This window comes from Pongo pygmaeus, chromosome 4, assembly GCF_028885625.2.
Source record: "Pongo pygmaeus isolate AG05252 chromosome 4, NHGRI_mPonPyg2-v2.0_pri, whole genome shotgun sequence".
NCBI classification, from domain to species: Eukaryota; Metazoa; Chordata; class Mammalia; order Primates; family Hominidae; genus Pongo; species Pongo pygmaeus.
Window position 1 is genome coordinate 37,907,850 of NC_072377.2, and position 20,495 is coordinate 37,928,344.

Consider the following 20,495-nt stretch of genomic DNA (forward strand, 5'->3'; position numbering starts at 1 on the left):
GAAAATTCCTATTTGATTTTGGAAATAGGAATCAATTTCACCTTCCCAAGCAGACAGTCTCCGCTTCGATAGTTGCTTACATATCTTTCAATTATAGCCTCCTTTTATGTTGCATTATGATTGTATACACGTGAATGGCTTGTGGGCCAGTAGTGTGTGTCCATGTGTGTACGTGCATGTTTCCTCACTAGGATGTAGATTGTAAAAACTAAAGAGCATTGGGTTCAGTAAATATTCAGGAAGTTTGTTTAATAAATTAGAGGAGCCATGTTCTATTCACATTTGTATTCCTAGACCCTAGCCCCGAGAAAGGGTTTAAAAAGAGGTGTATTCAATCTTTGGCAGAGGGAGGGAATGAAACAGGCAAGGATGAAGAGTGGATGGGAAAAGAATGAGGTGTGAGAAGTGCTTCTGCCTCGCAGATGGAAAGGAGGATCGTTAGTACTGAAGGTTGGTCTGCATCCAGGCTGCTTTACCTCTTCTCTGTGGGGATTTATTCACAGCTAACTGTGATGGCTCAAGGAGGAGGCAGGATTATCTGTGCTATTCCTGGCAGGGCACAGCAAGTTCTAAGCCACCATGACATCCTCAGGTACTTGCCTCCTGTCCTGTTGGACTTGATACTGGGAAGGTCATGTGACCCTGACTTACCAAAGATCTGAGAGATCTCTAGCATGGGGATTCTTAACCTAGGCAGGATGTCTGTGGACTCCCTCAAATTTAATGCAGCATGCTTTGGTTATACTCGTACATTTTTCTGTGGAGAGAATCCGTAAATTAGACTCAATTTGAGGATACTGGGTACAGCTAGTAGTTCCTTCATCTCCCAGGATAACTGTCTAAAATTGGGCCATTCATACTTGAAAACCAGGGCGTAACTCTCACACATTCACACACACACAGTACCAAATAAAACCAACCCAACTAAAACCTTTTATACACTGTCTACCATTTAATCTTAGGCAATCAGTCATATTGCTTTGTAGTCAGACCTTAGTATTTATTCTTTGAAAGATTATGGCTTTCTGTCCCATTAAAAAAAGAAGAGGTCAGCTTCACAGCCACATGAAGGCAGCAAAAAAAGTGTGAGCATTTTTCTTAATGTGATCTAAGAACAAATATGAGACTTGAGCCAACTTGAGACAAGCTTTAAATAATCAACATGACTATCTCAGGCGTGAGATGGTATTTAATAATCAGTGAGTCAGATGGGGTAGGAGAAAGGCAAGGTATACAGGTACACAAACAGCTTGGGTCAGTAGCCCCCTAGAGGTGATATGCCTCATTCGTTTGTGAGACTTATCGTGAAGAGGTCAAGAAGTTGGAGAGGGTTGTTTACAGACACATTTTGAAAACTATCTTTCTGGAATAAGGCACATGGAACTTTAATTTTTGATTAATACCCTCACCAAAGAAGAGAGAGGAGGACCAGGCCAAGGGAGAAGTGCCTGAAGACAGGAGATCTTTGTGTGTGGGGTGTGCGTGTGTTGAAGTATGTAGCTGTGGAAGGAACTTTCAGGGCAAAGAGTGGAGAAATTGCTATTCTAAGTAGTTTTCTGAATTATCAGTTTATACTACTGTCTTCAAATTTTTTAATAAAAGCATTTTAAAAGATACTTCACATGCCCCCAGTAGTAATAATACTCTAATGAAACTTTTGGAAATGCTTATTTTTAATGGTAGATTAAAAATAGCCACAAGTTCATTGACACTTCTCTCCCCTTAAATCTGAGTAGGCTTGGTGACATCTAGACCAATAGAACATGGCAGAAATGATGTTTTTCAAGTCACCAGGCCCAGACCTTAAGAGAATTGCACTTCCTTTCTTTCTCTTGAGACACTTGTTCTTGAATCCTGGCTGCCATGCTATGAGGAAGCCCAAGCAGCCCCATGGAGAGGCCCACTTGGAGAGGAATTAAGGCCCCTAGCCAACAACCCCAAATGAACTCCCACAGCTGTCAGCTGGAAGCAACATGTTATTGAGCCATCTTGGAAAACAGATCCTTCAGTTACAGCTGAGTCACATCAGCTCTTGTCACATGAAGCAGAGATGAGCCAATCCCAACAGTGCCCTACCCAAACCGTGGATTAATGAACAAAATAAATGATTATTGTCATTTGAAACTACTAAGTTGTGGGATTGTTTATTATACAGAAATATGTAACTGGAACAACTTAAAAGATAAAAATTATTCAACCATTCAATTTGTGCTAATTCAAATATTAGCACAAACAGTGCTAATATTTTGATGAATTACCTTCAATTTTTTTTCTTTTTTATATAGTTTTCAGATTTTCTCTTCTTAAAAATAGAATTATTATATTTATGAACAATGTATATTTTTCACTTATAAAATAAGCATGCAAATTTTCCACATTATAAACCTCATATATAATCTTAGTAGCTACATAGTAGCTCATTATATACATATATATTCTAAACTATTATCCTATTGGAAATACAGATTATTTTCAAATTTGCTATTATAAGCAATGCTGCTTTGGATAGTTTATGTTGAATTCTTAGAATTGGTAAGTAACCCAAAATGGAATTATGCGGGGTCAAAATGTATGACTTATTTGTTAGATAGGGCCATTGCAATCCTGATTATCAGTAGATGCCCAATTGGAGAGGACAAAGATGATTCTGGGAAATATTTCTAGTTTACTGGGTTGAATAGTGTTCCCTTAAATTCATGTCCACTGTTAAAAAGTTTAGCTGAATTAAAAGAGTTTAATTGAGCAAAGAATGATTCATTAATCGTGCAGCCTCCCAAGCCAGAGTAGGCTCAGGAACTCCAGCGCAGCCATGTGGTAGAAGATTTATAGACAGGAAAAGGAAAGTAATGCACAGAAAATGGAAATGAGGTACAGAAACAGTCGGATTGGTTATAGCTTGGCGAACGCCCTATTTGAACACAGTTTGAAGAATTGGACATCTTTGGCCAAAACTTGGTGATTGGTACAAGAGTAGGCTACAGTCTGTATACAACTCCATATAGGTTATAGTTCATGATGTACAGAGAAATCTTTAGGCTGAACTTAAAATATGTAAGGAGGCAGCTTTAGGCTAAGCTGGATTTAACCATTCCCTCCATTTGGTAACCCTCTCAATTTTGAGAGACTCACCAAAACTTTAGTCATTGATGTCCCTATCACCATTGTAAATGTACTTATTTGGTCTTGAAACCCACTGAGAAATAGCACAACAGTAGGTTGTGTAAGGCGAAAACAAAGACCTGAGGTTATTTTTTTTTTTTATAAGGGTTAAAGTAGAGGGTACCTCATTATGCTGGAACTTTCTGTTTACAGGAGAAAAACAAAACCCATCTGTTCTAGGATCTATGTGTTTCCTGAAGTCTTAGTTTGATTATGTCCCATTTAGCATGAGTGACTCCATTTTAGTTTGGTCTGGTCTGTTGGGGCTTAGAGCATGAGCTCAGTTCAAAACAATGGCCCCCCATAACTTTGTTTAAAAATTACCCCCTTCTGGTCAGGTTCTCATATAAGAGTGTGACCAAAATTTAAGGACTTAATGTCATTCTCAGTTATTTTTTTTTAATTTTTATTTTTTTTAGGCCGGGCATGTTGGCTCACACCTGTAATCCCAGCACTTTGGGAAGCCGAGGCGGGCAGATCACGAGGTCAGGAGTTCGAGACCAGCAGCCTGGCCAACATAGTGAAACCTTGTCTCTACTAAAAATTAGGCGTGGTGGCAGGCATCTGTAGTCCCAGCTGCCTGGGAGGCTGAGGCAGGAGAATTGCTTGAACCCGGGAGGCAGAGGGTGCGGTGAGCTGCCGAGATTGTGCCACTGCCCTTCAGCCTGGGCAACAAGAGACTCCATCTCAAAAAAAAAAAAAATTATTTTTTAAGATGAAGTCTCACTCTGTCGCCCAGGCTGGAGGGCAGTGGCATGATCTCGGCTCACTGCAACCTCCGCCTCCCGGGTTCAAGCAATTCCCTGCCTCAGTCTCCTGTGTAGCTGGGATTACAGGCGCCTGCCACCATGCCCAGCTAATTTTTATATTTTTAGTAGAGACGGGGTTTCACCATCTTGGCCAGGCTGGTCTTGAACTCTTGACCTCATGATCCACCCGCCTCAGCCTCCCAAAGTGCTGGGATTACAGGTGTGAGCCATTGCGCCCGGCCCACTCTCAGTTATTGTACCATCATTTTGGGTTTCCTGTCTCAGCACATAATTCATAGTTTATGATGTCCTCATGGTCACACATTTCTTTTAGCTCTTATCCAGTTGAAGAAAGATCATTTGACATTCTAAAGATGTCTGCATGCAAACATTTAAAACTGTTGGGAGAATACAGCACACCAGGGAGACTATTATGACTATGAGGAGGACAATACCAAGAGTTTGCAGTATGCGCCTTAGCCAGTGTCCCCATAAAGCAAACCACCTAAAATCAAATAGATTAAAGAAGGAGCTAGATAAATAATCTACTCACTTTAAGCAGTCTCTTCGTTAATCCCCTACAACTGAACTTCTATAATACCTGATGTGATGTGTTTCTCCATGGGCAACAAGAAGTGCCAGCAGCTGCACACATATTTCTCTGTTTAGCCAATAAGTAATGTAGAGCAATTATATTATTTAGCATAACTTGCACAAGATAACTTAAAGTCCATTGTGTAACCACAGCCTTTACAGTAGAATCTGCTATAGAGCCTATCATGAGGGCTAAATTTCTAGTTACTGCCTCATTTACTCCAAACCATGAAAAAAACGACCTAACAAATGATGTCCTTCTAGAGCAGTGAAGACCTCCTGGCAATGTTCTCTTTAACCTATGATGTAGGTTAAGAGGAGTGGACCAATGTTCTGTTTCTGACTGATTATGAGGCAATGTATGTACCCTTAAAATTTCTCACCTACATTGGGCCTTCCATCTATCGAGACATAAGGTTATCCATATAGAAGGCTGGCTGCAAAATCCTTCCCAAGAAAAATTATGCCCCACGAGTGCACACAACAGACCCCCTTTTCACTTCTATTGTTTGCAGAGGCCTAAGCAAGAGGGAAAAATGGAAAGATAAGAGTCTCATGATAGTAGAGAAATCTTGATCTGTGATCTTGGGGAAAAGCTGTCTACATAAAGGATGCCATCTTCTTCTGGGGAGAAACTTCCCTGGTTAGCTTTACTTTAAGGATTCCAGTGGGTGTATAGTTCCAAGAGTGTAGAGGGACCCCTCTGACTTATGAGATTGTGAACCTAAGGTTCAAGGTCCTGAAGTTTTGCTACTGTGTGGATGGCAAGGGCAGTCTTTCTCTGATGTTCTCAGGAGATCCAATCTTTGGATTCTAGATTGTGAAGGTGTTGATTGTCTTCAGTCAGTGAAACATGAAAAGATTTCTTTACCTGGTGAAAACACACTGTTGCATAATGAGCTAGTGTATAACATCAACCCTTTTGCATGGGAAAGCTTTTATACAACCAGAAAACATGCATTGAAAATGACAGTTGAATGAAATCCCTCTATAAATGTTTAAATGGCCCATCAGGGAGCAGAATGTACCTGAAGTTTTGAATGTCTTCCTAGGAATATGGGTTTGACAATCAGGTAGCAAAATGTATCTGAAGTTTTGATGCCTTCCCAGGAATGTGGGTTTGACAAACCAAACACTGGTCATAAACTATTTTGACAATTTAGAAATCATCACACCGATACATATATTTAATTTGGATTACTTTATCTTTTCCATGATGAGTCATGGAATGCAGAACTTTTAATGACAAAAGCTTTAAGGACTCGGGAAGGATAAGGCAGTCATCCTGGTTCTCCATGAGTCCATGCTTAACATTGGACTTATGTCTTCTTGAATACCAGTTGTTTCTCCAATTTAGGTGCATAGCACTGATAACCAATGGGTTATCATGAGTAATTTGACTTAGACCGTGGAGTTCATTCAAAATGTATATCTAAACATTTTCAGTATTGGCTGATTTAGCATGAAAATCTGGCAAAGTATTTCCTTGGTATTCAATTCATTTTTGTTCTGCTTGGGTTAGCAGTTTTATAAACCAGTCAGTCTTTTCATTGAAGTTCTAGGAATTCTTACCCAGTCCAAAAGATATCATTCTAAAGTTATCAAAGCTTGTTTTCAAGAGTGCTTTTCAGGGTCCTTTCCGTCCTTTCAAGAACCTCCTTAAATACATCATATTCTAGGATTTTGCATGCTTGTGAAGTTTTTAGAAACTGCATCAAAATTAAGCAATTAACTGTGGAAATGACTTCAGTCAGTTAAAAACAAAATTGACAAAGAAATTTGATTATTTCTGTGGCCTATAATAACTTAACCATGTTATGATTGATAGCATATACTCAGACATATTAGAATTTTAGAAATCCCATACAATTTTTTATAACATTCATTAAAATATAACCTGAAGAAGGCTAATCATTATTTCTTATTTGACAGTGCTTCCCATGTAACTTAACATGTCAAATAATCCTGTTTACCCCTCTTTTGGATGCCTCAGGGACCAAAGTTAGAGATCAAAAAAATGCTTAATTTTGAGGCCAAAGTTTGGTTTTGGGAAGCTTGACAAATATGTCAAAAGTTTAAAATACTTGACCAAAATAGGATCACAGATCATTGCAGAACAATATCATTCACTTAACCACAGTCATAATTAAAAGATTTTTAAAAACAAAAACCTGTACTCTTTGATAAAGGAGACTCAGTTTTCTAAACAAGCAAAAGACCTAAGACAGCATGAGACAGAATCCGTTTCTTCTTCTTTACTGTCTCCTTGTTTTTCCTTTTTGCAGTTTACTCAAAAGGTGAATGAAAATATATTGCTGTGTCTTATTAATACTACACAAAATTTTTGTTTAAAAGAGAACACCAAATTTTACTTTTGTATTAGTGTATTAATACTAAAACTAATTTGAATAAAACCTCATAAATAAATTTATCAAATCTATTATCTTTTAACCACAAGGTTTCCATAAACCTTTCCATTTTACATTTCCCCCAACTTTCTGTACTATCTTGTTTTATGTTCTTTTTACTCCTTCAATTTGAAAACTTTAGTTTTAAACCAGGCAATTTTTTTAACATACATTTTTATGCCTTTATAACTTTCCTCACAAAATGCATATTTTGCTTTTGCTTACATACTGTGTATACAGAATTGTTTCTCTCATATCTAGTAGTTTTTAACTCTTAGTAGCTGTAATTTCTAGTGAAAACCCTAGAAAGTAATTTTGAGCTGTTTTATGTTAGTATTTGTAGATAAAAAAATTTTTAAATTTTGTGGAAAAGTAGTTCTTTGAGGCCGGGCGCAGTGGCTCATGCCTGTAATCTCAGCACTTTGGGAGGCTGAGGTGGGCGGATCACCTGGGGTCAGGAGTTCAAGACCAGCCTGACCAACATGGGGAAACCCCGTCTCTACTAAAAATACAAAATGATCCGGGCATGGTGGCAAATGCCTGAAATCCCAGCTACTCAGGAGGCTGAGGCGGGAGAATCGCTTGAACCCAGGAGGCAGAGGTTGCGGTGAGCCGAGATTGTGCCATTGTACTCCAGCCTGGGCAACAAGAGCAAAACTATCTCCAAAAAAAATCTTCTAATTATTGTTTATTAATATATCTAAGTATATTTAGCTTTTCTATACCATATAAAAATAACCTATCAAGGTATATAACTCATGTTTAATAATATTTCAGTATCTTAACTTACAGATGATTCAGACATTATGATTATATATTACTTAATTTAACATAACATGACTCTAAGATTTTAAATTACTGAAAAGAATTTTGACACAGGTAGCTTCCCTAATGTCTTCACCCAGCCATTCTAGGTCCCAAGTAGCCACGTGGCACCCAGGAGGACTCTGAAGATCAGGGCCTGTCTGAGCCCATCAGGACAGAAGACAGCTGTGAAGACTTTACCTGGATGACCCAATCCCTCCCAAAATAGCCAGGAGGCAAAACAGGAAAAGTAGAGGAAGAAGGGGCCATATTGGGCTTGATTCTGGCGTGTGGCTGCTGGTCTAGGCTCTAAGAACATGTCTCCAGACCTCATCATGGCCACCTATCCAGACCCCTGAATTCAGAGACTCTACACCAAAGACATCAGCTCACAGTCAAATCAAGCAAGTATCAAATTATATTTAACTCATAATTTTGAAACCATTTATATTTTGCCAACATTTAAAAACTAGTTTCATTTACCAAATATCACATGTACATAACACATATAGACATAGAAACATGTAGAAGAAGATCTTATAGCTCTCGTAAAGGATTTTCATTTGCTGGCTTTTAAATAGTTTTTATTTTCCTTATGTGATCTATCAGTCTTCCAATAACCAGTTTCATTGCCCTAAGGAATTGTTAACTAGGCAATAAATTTGCATTTCTATAGGTACAACTCTTAGGTGGAACAAAAAAAATTATAATTCATAAGTGCAGACCTAAGATTTTAGGCCTAAATATTTTATCATCATTTAAACCAAGGGGAGAAAAAACCTGCTCAAGTAAAAGTTCACTTAAGATGTGAAAAGCAGAAAAGCACCTTAAACAAAGGTATGATTTTTTTTTTTTTTGAGTCGGAGTTTCGCTCTTGTCGCCCAGGCTGGAGTGCAATGGCGCCATCTTGGCTCACTGCAATCTCTGCCTCCCAGGTTCAAGCGATTCTCCTGCCTCAGCCTCCTGAGTAACTGGGATTACAGGCATGCGCCACCACGCCCGGCTAATTTTGTATTTTTAGTAGAGACGGGGTTTCTCCATTTCTTATGTAAATTTAAAAGAATGGTAAGAGTTTGTAATGTACATAGGCAGACATCCTTAAAAATGCAGATTTTTGTTTATAAATTTATTTTACCAAAGAGTTTCAAGGCCGTGCATAGTGGCTCCTGCCTGTAATCCCAGCACTTTGGGAGGCAGAGGTGGGCAGCTCACCTGATGTCAGGAGTTCAAGACCAGCCTGACCAACATGGGGAAACCCCGTCTTTACCAAAAATACAAAATTAGCCAGGTGTCGTGGTACACACCTGTAATCTCAGCTACTTGGGGGATTGAGACAGGAGAATCGCTTGAACCCAGAAGGCGGAGGTTGCAGTGAGCCGAGATCATACCACTGCACTCCAGCCTGGGTGACAGAGTGAGACTCTGTCTCTAAATAAATAAATAAATAAATAAAAGAGTTTCAAGATAGCCAATTAAATTCCAGAAAGATGTATTTTAGTTTAAAAGAGTTTCAAGATAGCCAATTAAATTCCAGAAAGATGTATTTTAGTTTAATAGGGTGTTCTTTCTAACGTAGTTACTGAAATGACTTAGTTCAGGGTAACAGGTGGAGCCCATTAAGGAATATGGCCAATCCAGTATGCCTGGATTCAGCATGGATAGATCTGAAAAGGAAGCAAGCCTATTTTATCAGAGGGGGTCTACCTTTTACAAACACCCTATGTAGGATAGCTTTCTTTCCACCTTTGGGGTGGGATAGTAACAAAGCCAAAAGGTTAGCAGATTTAATTTTTTAAATCAATTATCACTTAAGCTTTTTATAAAGTCTTTAAATAAAAACACTGATATCTTTTTAGGAGCCTCTGCATATTAATAGGCATTCCTACATAAGACTAATTTGGAAAGCCCTCATTTGCAAATGCACTTCAGTGCAGTGTTGTTCCTTTGGAACGTTCCACTGTAACTTATCTTTAGTAAGATTTCACCATTTCTGTAAGACTTTGCTGCTTGTGGGACCTAATACTTAAGCATATATAAGCCAGAAAAGGAACTCAATTTTTCATAAATTAAGGATTCCATTTTTACCTCAAATATTGGCTTTGGCTTTCAGGTTCCCTTGATCAACTTAGCCAATGACTTTTTCTTTACCTAAGCATGCAAGAAAACTGAAACAAAGGGGTAGAACACAAAAATCCCTGCAAATTTCCAAAAGCCTAATTTTACACCTCTTGCAATATTGCCATTTATTTCTGACCCAGTCAGATGGAGGAAGCCTCTAATTTGATCCAAGCCAGTTAATTACTAGATCCCATTCGATCCTGGATCCAGTCCAGTTTCTGTTGCTACTTCCCAAACCCAGTTTGGATCAGAAATTTGCTCAAAGAAATTCAGAGAGCTCAAAACACAAATCTGTGGAGCTTTGGAATCCGAGACAGAATTTATCACCATCCTCAGTTGCTGCAAAAGGGCAATGGACACAATGTGCCTGGCAGGTACCTCTCTTGGTCACCCAGCACTCCCAGGAGTCACTGGAAGCTCTACTTCAGATCCCACTTCTTATGTCATCTGTTAAAAGGAAAACTTTGGCTGAATTAAATTTGAAAGAGCTTAATTGAGCAAAGAACGATTCACAAATCAGGCAGCCTCCCAAGCCATAGTAGGCTCAGAGACCCCAGATCAGCCATGTGGTGGAAGATTTATGGACAGAAAAAAGAAAGTGACACACAGAACAGAAGTGAGGTACAGAAACAGCCAGATTGGTTACAGCTCAGCATTTGCCTTAATTGTACACGGTTTGAACAGTTGGCCACTTTTGATTGGCCAAAACGTGGTGATTGGCACAAAAGTAGACTGCAGTCTGTTTACAACTCCCTTTAAATTATAGTTCACAATGCACAGAGAAACCTTTAGGCTGAACTTAATATATGTTAGGGATGGAGCTTTAGACTAAACTTGATTTGACACCACCCAGAGCCTCAGAATGTGACCTTATTTGGAAACAAGGTCTTTGCAGATACAATTAGTTAAATTAAGATGAAGTTATACTAGATCGAGGTGGGTCCTAAATCCAATGGCTGGGATCCTTATAAGAAGGCCAGGTGAAGACACTGAGACACAGAGAGAGACACACACAGAGGGGAAAAGACCAGTAAAGATAAAGGCAGAAATTGGAGGGATATTGCTGCAAGTCAAGGGCTCCAAGAATTGCCTACAACCACTGGAAGCTAGGGAGAATCAAGGAAGGATTCTTCTTTCCTAGAGTTTCTGGAGGGAGCTTAGCTCTTCCAGCACCTTGATTTCAGACTTCTAGCCTCCAGAACTCCGAGAGAATAAACTGCTATTGTTTTAAATTACACCCAGTTCCTTGTAATTTGTTAAGGAAGCCCTAGGAAACTAACACATCTAACAAGATGCGAGGAACACTTGAATCCAGATGGGGCTTTTTAAGGTTGCATATCCCCACAGTTCACGAAGGGCTGAGAAAAAGAGAAAATCACAAGAAGATCCTCAAGTTTCTACATCAAAGTCTACAATTCTCCCATCTCTCCCTCAGTATGGACTTGAGTTATGATTGCTGTTGTAAGCCAGTACATTCTGGAGTAATTTGCTACACAGCAATAGAAAACTAATACAATTTCTAATGCAGCTAATTCATTTTACACTTTGAGTGTCCAGAGTGTCTTTCTATTACATCTTCTGAGGATGAACCAATTAAAAACTTGTCTTAAGGCCATGTGTTCACTTTGTTTTTCTTGATGGATTGGGGTGAGAGGACAGATTTTATTCTGTAGGATGGGAAGACTGTCATGAACTACTTGGGTCAACCAGAGATTATAGCTACAGGAAAAAATTAATATTCTTTCCTTTGGTTCTGTTGAGTCAGTAGAGTTGCTGCCCGCCTCCCCTTGGTCAACTCGCCTGGCAGTGGTTACCCAGGCTGCTGTGGCTTCCAAACTTAGTCTAATCTGCCCACCCCACATCCTCAGGACAGACAGACATCCAGTATTGTAGCTTTCTAATTCAAAGTCTCCATGAGGCTACAAGCCTGTAAGTCTTCCTCACAGCATTTTTTTTTTTTTAACTCTGAGATGTCTATGGCTGAATAACTGATGACAGTTGCTTTTATAAAGTAACTCTGAAGCGTGGGTGGCTGACAACAACTGGCCTCTCTCCTCATATCTGCCTGACAGTACTCATGCGACCAGATATCTGGTGCTGCTCCTCAGATCTGTCAAGTTCATCAGGCAAAAAAGAAACAGATGAGGGAATAATATTTGCTACATTAACCAAGGAGTCTTACTCAGTGTATGGCTGATATATTGGAAGTAGCGTGAAATATGAAGTTGGAAGTTTTGGGTTCATGTTTCTGCATTGATATTTGGTAATTTTATGGGTAAAGTCACATGAACTCCGAACCTCAGTTTCTTCATCTGTGTAATGAGGACAGTATTAAAATACTAATCAGCCTACGTCCAGAAGAGTGTTTTATGTTTCAAATAAGAGAGTGTATATGTGAAAGGACTTTGCAAACCATGAAACAATTGTATGTTAACATAGTTGTTGCCCCCTGAGATTATTTATTACTATTTCAATGAATGTATGTGAAGGGCACATTCTTAGAAAACAAGCTCAAGTCTGCATTGGCCCTGTTATTGAGAATCATTGTGGAAGCAGAGAAGATGCTCCAATAGGGAGAATTTGGTTCTGTGCGTTTGAGAGGTTGCCATCCAATGTGAAGGTAGGTTATCCAAGACTTGGCTAAGGTTGTCTTGGGTGGGGGGCTCTGGTCCTGGTTGATTCAGCTTCTCATGGAGCCAACTGGGACCCTGCTCTGGCTGCTGTTGGCCTCACTGTTGGCCATCATGTTCAACACAATTGTCCTTATGGTGCTGACTGTGACAGCATCTGAAATCTTTCCAAATTTAGAACAATGGGAAAGTTGTCTTCTGTATTTCTCATGGGCTATTTTGATATATTTTTTTCTTTTTTGTCCTTATTTCTCCCCAGTATTACAACGTATTGTGTTCACTTTGTTGGGTACCGAATGGTCTTTCCCTTTGACTCGATTGCCTCTTGTTTATAAAAATAGCAAGTCAACCATGACAAATGACCAGCAGTAATCTCGCCTCCCAAGTACAGAGACTGTTTTCTTCTCCTTATTTTTTTGAAAAATAAGAAAGCTTTTTTTCCTTTTGGGAAACTAGTCTTGTTATTCAGAGATACATAGTATAGAGAAAAACTCTGGAGTCAGGAGACCTGGGTTTAAATTCCAGGTTGGGCAAGTTACATAATCTCTTTGGAGGCCAGTGACTCTGGGGGTTGCTATGAGGATCACAGTGTAAGAGCACCTTGTGAGCAATAAAATAAATGTTCTTATGACTGCATGTCTTTTCAGAGGACTGTGCAAATGCAGTAGTAGGCAGGCATTTCAGAAATTCTGGTTCAAGATATTTCTTTCTTTCTTTCTTTCTTTTCTTTTTTTTTTGAGATGGAGTCTTACTTTGTCACCCAGGCTGGAGTACAGTGTTGCAATCTCAGCTCACTGCAAGCTCTGCCTCCCAGGTTCAAGCAATTCTCCTGCCTCCGCCTCCCGAGTAACTGGGATTACAGGCACACATCACCGCACCCTGCTAATTTTTGTATTTTTAGTAGAGACAGGGTTTCACCATATTGGCCAGGCTGGCCTCGAACTCCTGACCTCAGGTGATCCACCTGCCTCGGCCTCCCAAAGTGCTGGGATTACAGGTGTGAGCCACTGTACCTGGCCTGTTCAGGATATTTCTTAGAAATGCTACATTGTAGCATAATGTGTGCTTGATCTGAAACACCTGAGTCCTGAAGAACATGTTGCAGATCTATTTATTAATTTTAAAAATTTGCAACCCTATCTGCTCAGTGTCCACCAACAGTTACAGCTCCTCCTGGAAGCCTGTGCCCTGTAGCCTATGCCCTGAGCCTTTCTCCTGCTGGTCTACCCCAGTGACCATGTCCTTTCTTTTATCCAGCTCCAGGCTGGCTGAACCTCACGAGGATCACACATGTTGAATTTCTCTTTCACCTGCCAGTGTGGCCTGGAGGTGAGACTTGTGAATCTGCTTCAGGGCCAGATGTGAGGTCCCAACTAGCTGAGACTGAATTTCCTTGCATCTTCCAAGATGTTTTTTATTGTAAACGGTCAACAACAATCAACGTTATTCCTTTAATTTATGTGCAGTCAGCTTTCAGTTCTCCTTTACTGAGGATCACAGAGCTGTAAATAATGAGAAGACAAAACAGCACAAAAAGCAAATGTTATTCCTTTTATCTCTGGAGATGTCTGACAAGCAGTCTCTCACCTTTGTCTCCACATGCCTTGGAAACTATGTCATAAAGTGTGCTGTGTCAAATAAGACACTTGTCAAGCAGATTCTATTTTACCTGTAGGAACAATGTTGCAAATGGGATGCCAAGGAAGTCAAGAACTAAGCATCCTGTAAGTCACAGCTATGACCAAGCATGTATCATGAAATATAGAGAAAGCAGTGGAATTATGTGAAATAACAAAGCTATAATTAGAGACTGTTAGACATGGAGAGCATGCAGAAGATCAACTAGTCTGAGTCCTGTGTTTTACATATGAGAAAATGGGGGCCCTGAGGGTCAGCCACTTGTGCCAGGATGCACTGTTAGTTAATAGTAGAGTTGGGACCATAACCAAGGTCATTGACACTGGCCCAATGCTCCGTTAACTCTGTTGTACTTGGGGTCAGTGTCCTATGATCACTGATCGGGAAAGAGACAGGCCTAGGCTGGGATCCCAGCTCTGCCCTGTATTGTGTGACCTTGGGCAAGTTATTCCACTGCTCTGAGCCTCAGTGTTCCTGTAAAGGGCTGAGTTGTGTCCCCTTCAATTTTACATGTTGAAGGCCTAACCCCAATACCTCAGAATGTGACTATATTTGGAGATAGAGCCTTTAAAGAGGTGATTTTGTTAAAATGAGACTGTTAGTGGCCCCTCATCTAATCTGACCGGTGTCTTTATAAGAAAAGGAAATTTGGACACAAGAAAAGACACCAGGTGTGGGTATGCACATAGAGGAAAGACCACGTAAAGACACGGTAGGAATGTGGCCGTCTGCAAGCCAAGGAGAGAGGCCTCAGGAGAAAGTAGACCTGCTGATATCTTGATCTTGGATTTCTAGTCTCCACAACTGTGAGGAAATAAATTTCTGTTGTTTAAGCCCCCCAGTCTGTGGTATTTTGTCATGGCAGCCTGAGCTGACCAATACAGTCCCCATCTATAAAGCTGAGATACGAATATTTGACTCTTGGGGGCTGTTGTCCAGGTTAAATGAGATAATTAATCTAAAAAAAAAACTTAACCAATGGCCAAGACACAGTAAATGCTCAGCAAGTGACAGTTATTATGGTTATGCAAAGAGCCAATAAAATATACATAAATTACTCCACTGTAACATAAATTTGACCTCACTACAATGAATTTGCCAGCAGTTCTAGACTAAGCCCCTAGTCCTCTCAGTTTGGTTTGCCTTCTGCTGATGTTTGAATGACTCTTGAAGGTAGACCTGGATTGTCTACCCATAGGTTTTTCAAAGACAGTCCAGGGAAACTGAAATCAGTGTCTTCATTTTATCTTGATAACTTTTCCAGCTATAGTTAGTCATATTGGAGTCTTCCCATTAAGCTGAGACATCTATTTAAGATTCAGATTGTTCTTTTAAAAATAGACATTGGAGAATGCAAATATTTAGAGGGCTCACTAAAGAGTTCAGATTTTTAAGGATTTTGAGTAGAGAGAGATCACTCTTGAATGTACTCTCTCTGTTCTCTTTTTAAACCACCAACAATTTCAAGACTGCTTTGCAAAGAGTAAACATCAAATGAAGAAATCTCCCAGGACCGCCTGAGAGGGAAGTGCAGAAGGCAGGAGAAGGGGCTTGCCCCCAATACCTAGGTGGCAGCATACAAAATCTGCTGTGTCCCAACAGTGATTGCTGAAGCCACCTCCTTCCCCCATGCTCTCCTGCTGTATAGTGTTGGCAGTGGCCACCCGAGACTAAAGGTACCGACTGTGCAGGGACATGGGGCTGTGCTGAGGCAGTAGAGCGTGCAAGTCCAAGTGCTGAAATGCTGGAAGTTCTTGTGTAGGTTTAGAAGGGGCAGCTGGCTCCCTGTCAGTTCTATGCTCTGGGAGTGCCTCGGCAGGCAGAATGCATGTTGATTTTCACCTAAATCCCAGATTGCATAATTCGCACAAGGGCATCTGATGTGGGTTGAGATTTCTCCTCTGCACCACTTAGCTTTCTGCAAATCCTGCCTCTTTATCCTGGCCACTCCTCTCAGACAGGACAGCCAGAGAGTTTCTGTTTTGCTTCTAAAGAAACTGAGGCACTGGGACTTAAACTAGCAGGTGCAGCTAAACTGACCCTGAAGCCAAGAGTTTCTGTACTCCCAAGGCAGTGTTTTATGGGCATTGTTCATAAATATCTTGTTTACCCTCAAATACAGGATCAGGGAAAGTGATCTGGTCTTGGAAGAATGCAGGCCAGAGACCCTGCAAAAGGCAAGGCCATGACTGAGGCATAAGTCATGCACAGGGGCAGCATCTGTCTGGGTGGAACATAGTTGTGGTCATGGCTACATTACTAACCTCTCGCTCAGCCATTTGTTGAAGCAGTCTTTCTTTAGGAAATGGGAGTTGGACCCTTCCCCCTTCTGAAATCCAAAATGCCATCAGTGATATTCTTTGCCATTCAGCCCATTCTGATGGCTTGTGGTGTCTTACAAGTTGCTGAAAGAATGTTGCCTGGAGGGAGGCTCTCTGGGTAAAGACACGCTATGGATTCAGTCTTCCAGTGTAGAGTCTCTACATAAAAGGGCGATCAGATATGAGGCAAAGCAGATTCTAAAATGTTAGCTTGCATCGGTCATCTGGGGGGAATGATTAGAAATATGGAATCCGGGGCCCCATCCCCAGTCTTTCAGAGAGTTCCTGGATCTGCATTTGCAACAATTGTCCTGGGTGACTCTGAAACAGGAGGTCATGAATGCCACTCTGTGAAACACTGCTCAAGACAATACAGATTATTCGTGTTTCTTCTGATTCTGGGCTTCAGTGCATTTGGGACCCTTGGTGCCTCAGGTGCCCTCCAGACCTTGATGGCAATGTGGCTGATCTAGGAAGACTGAAACACTCTTGGCCCCACTGCAACCTCTTGATCCTCTGGTTTTCTGCCTATAAGATGAAATACCTCCATGCTTTCAGTTTTAAGGGAAAATATACAGGATGATAATAGAGGTAATGTTGATTTTAAAAAGTGTGCTACCTTAAACTTAGATATAATTTAACAATAGCTTTCACTTTATCTTTTGATTTTCACAATAACCTCAATATAATTTCACAGTAAATAATTTCATTCATGAAGAAACTGAGGCACAGAGATATGTTCTGGAGCCAACAACAACAACATTATCCCATTGACTGGATAGCTGAACTTAAGTTTGGGGTCCTGGTCTTTAAACTGGCCATTGGAGAAGGGTGCTTGAAGGCCTCACCAAGGAGTTTTGTTGCGGTCTTTAGTTATGAGGGGTCTCCTGAACTTGGTCCTGACATTTTCCTTTTTTTGCTCTCTTCTCTGTCCAAGCTCTTACAGCACTAGAACTGGGACTGGAACACCATCCAATCACCAGGTTGGCAGTCTTCCAGGCAGGCTGTCCTGCCTTTCTGTATAAAATCCATAGAGTACCATGTGGCTGCTGGTGCTGATTAGTGGATATAGGGGTTGTACTATTACCTTAATCCAGAGATTTACCAAAATGACATTAAAATCACCAAGAAAAACTTTTAAGACTTTTATGTGACCAGAGTCCCCGTCCTGAATTGGACCAGCTATAGCTGGATAGTCTGCCTTCCTTCTCTTAATGAGGGTATCTCATGTGTGGTATAGATTATGGTAGGAGTCAGGAGACCTAAGTTATTGTCCAGGCTTGGCCAATAATTTGCTGTGAGCTTGTGAGATTGTACTAATCTCTTGGAGTCTCAGTTTCCTCATCTATAACATGAATAATCTTACTCTGCACTTTCTGGGTCTAATATCATTCAATCTAACTCCTACCAACCCATTGGGAATGCTAGGGATATATGAATGAATGCCTTCTCTAGGATTCAGTCATCTGGGGATGAGACATTTCCAGGGGTACAGAAACTAGAGGCCTCATGGCTTGTAAAAAATATTGGGAGTGGGTTATGTTTATTTTCTTACCCACTTGGCATATACAGATGCCCACTGCCTCCACCATTCATTTTGCTTTCAGCTTTTGTTTTGCTACCTGAAGAAAGCCCAGAACCTCTTGCAGTCACAGCAAGGCATGGCAAGGAAAAAGCTAATATGGTAACACTGGGTGCTTTTGTGCCTGGAAGTGAATAAGAAAGGGTGGGCATGTCTAGCTACAAGCAGTCTTGGGGTTCCCATGTGGCCTGTTCATGATCTCATGACCAGGCATAGGAATATTGCTAAGGACTGATGAATTATAGAGAGCCTGGGCCTTAGCAGGCACCTACTCTGCTTCGCACTCCAAGTATACTGGAAGTACATTTACTAGAATCTGGATTTAGAGTAAGCCAAGGACAGGTATTATATTTTAATGATATCTTCAGAGCCTCAGGAGTAGGCATTCAATCAATACCTACTGAATAAATGAACATGCCTGCAGAATGAGATCATAAAACTAGAGAGAAACAAATTATCCCCAAAGCTGTTCTCAAGACTAGACCATGGAATGCCAGGATCAAGGATGTGGATCTCATTTCAATTTTTTTTTTGTTCTACTTTATCTTGTTTTGGTGCCAGCTTTCTTCATTACAGTCTATAAGGAGCTCTGAAGACAAAGGGTGGCTGAGGACCATTTCTCTGTTTTAAATATATATTTTAATGTATATAATTATATATTAATTTATTTATATAATATATAATTTACATAATGTATAATTTTAATATATATAATATATAACAATTTTCTATTGTGTTAAAAACACAAAATTTGCCATCATAATATTTTAAAGCATATATAGTTTGGCAGTAGTAGATACACCACTCATTATTGTGAAACAAAGGCCATATATATATATTTTTTTGAGACAGAGTTTCACTCTTGTTGCCCAGGCTGGAGTGCAATGGCATGATCTTGGCTCACTGCAACCTCTGCCTCCTGGGTTCAAGTGATTCTCCTGCCTCAGACTCTCATGTAGCTGGGATTACAGGCATGCACCATCACGCCTGGCTAATTTTGTATTTTTCATAGAGATGGGGTTTCTCAATGGTGGTCAGGCTGGTCTCGAACTCCCAACCTCAGGTGATCCACCCGCCTCAGCCTCCCAAAGTGCTGGGATTACAGGCATGAGCCACTGCACCCAGCCGACGGCCATATCTTTTTAAGAGCTACTCCTGAGACCTAAAAAATACACAGATTTTCAGAAGTAAAATGTTATAGGAGATATTGCCTACAGACCTGCTTTCTAAAATTTAAATTCTATTTTCTAAAAACTTATTAAAGAATTAGAGCTATGTTTTTATAATTTTTAAAAATGCCTTCAGTAGTTTGAGTTGAAAAGAAAGAGTTAATATGGTGGCCATGACCATTACAGATGCCTTTGCTACATCTTCCAATGTGGGGCTTTCTCCTATGATATAAAATCTGTAGATATTACATTTTTATTTATTTCCCCTTTGGTTAAGTCAGCATGTTCCAAGTCAAATAAAGCTGGGTTGCAGTACCACATACCACCATTAGGTGCCACTGTTTGACAGGATAGTAGGATAGTAAAGGGACTGAAAGTAACTGAATAAAACTTTTCTTCCTTCTTTCTGTTTTTGTGCCTACTGGGTGTCAAGCTCTATGCTAGGCCCTGCAGATACAGCAATAAGCAAGACAAGCCTCTGAGTGAGGTAGACAAATCATTAGGATAGGAGGGGTATGTTTAAAAGAACAGTATATCCATGATGCTGTGGGAGCACTTGTTTAGAGTCTACTGCAGCAAATCAGGTGAAGCATGAGGTGAGTTGAACCACGGCAGGAGCTATGAGGGTGGAAAGAAATTTGGGGTTTTGGGGCTGGGTGTGGTGCTCACGCCTGTAATCTCAGCACTTTGGGAGGGTGAGGCGGGCGGATCACGAAGTCAGGAGATGGAGACCATCCTGGCTAACACCGTGAAACCCCGTCTCTACTAAAAATGCGAAAAATTAGCCAGGCGTGGTGGCACGTGCCTCTATTCCCAGCTACTTGGGAGGCTGAGCCAGGAGAATCACTTGAACCTGGGAGGTGGAGGTTGCAGTGAGCCAAGATCACACCACTGCATTCTAGCCTGGGTGACAGAGTGAGACTCTGTCCCCCCCCCCAAAAAAAAAAAAAAAAAAAAGAAATTTGGGCTTTTGGAACACCTTGATGGGTTCATATTTTTGTGGTGGCCATGGATGCAGATGGCTCTGACCCCCTTGATCACTGATCTTGCACTATGCACCAGTTTGTAACATGGCCATGAACAAACCTTTGGCTCATATGGTATTTTTTTTTTTAATGTGCATTATTTGCCAAATAAAATACAGATTTTTAACTTCTCATGAGAAATCAGAAGGTCTAGCAGCAACTGATTAAAACCAAATCATGGCTGCCCTCTTAGTAGACCATCAGTTCTTCAGCCAGCTTGTTTCTCTCACCTTGGTTCTTGTCTGGTCCCTTTCAGCAGGGCCAATATTTAGTGGGTGCCTACTGGGGTGAAATATGT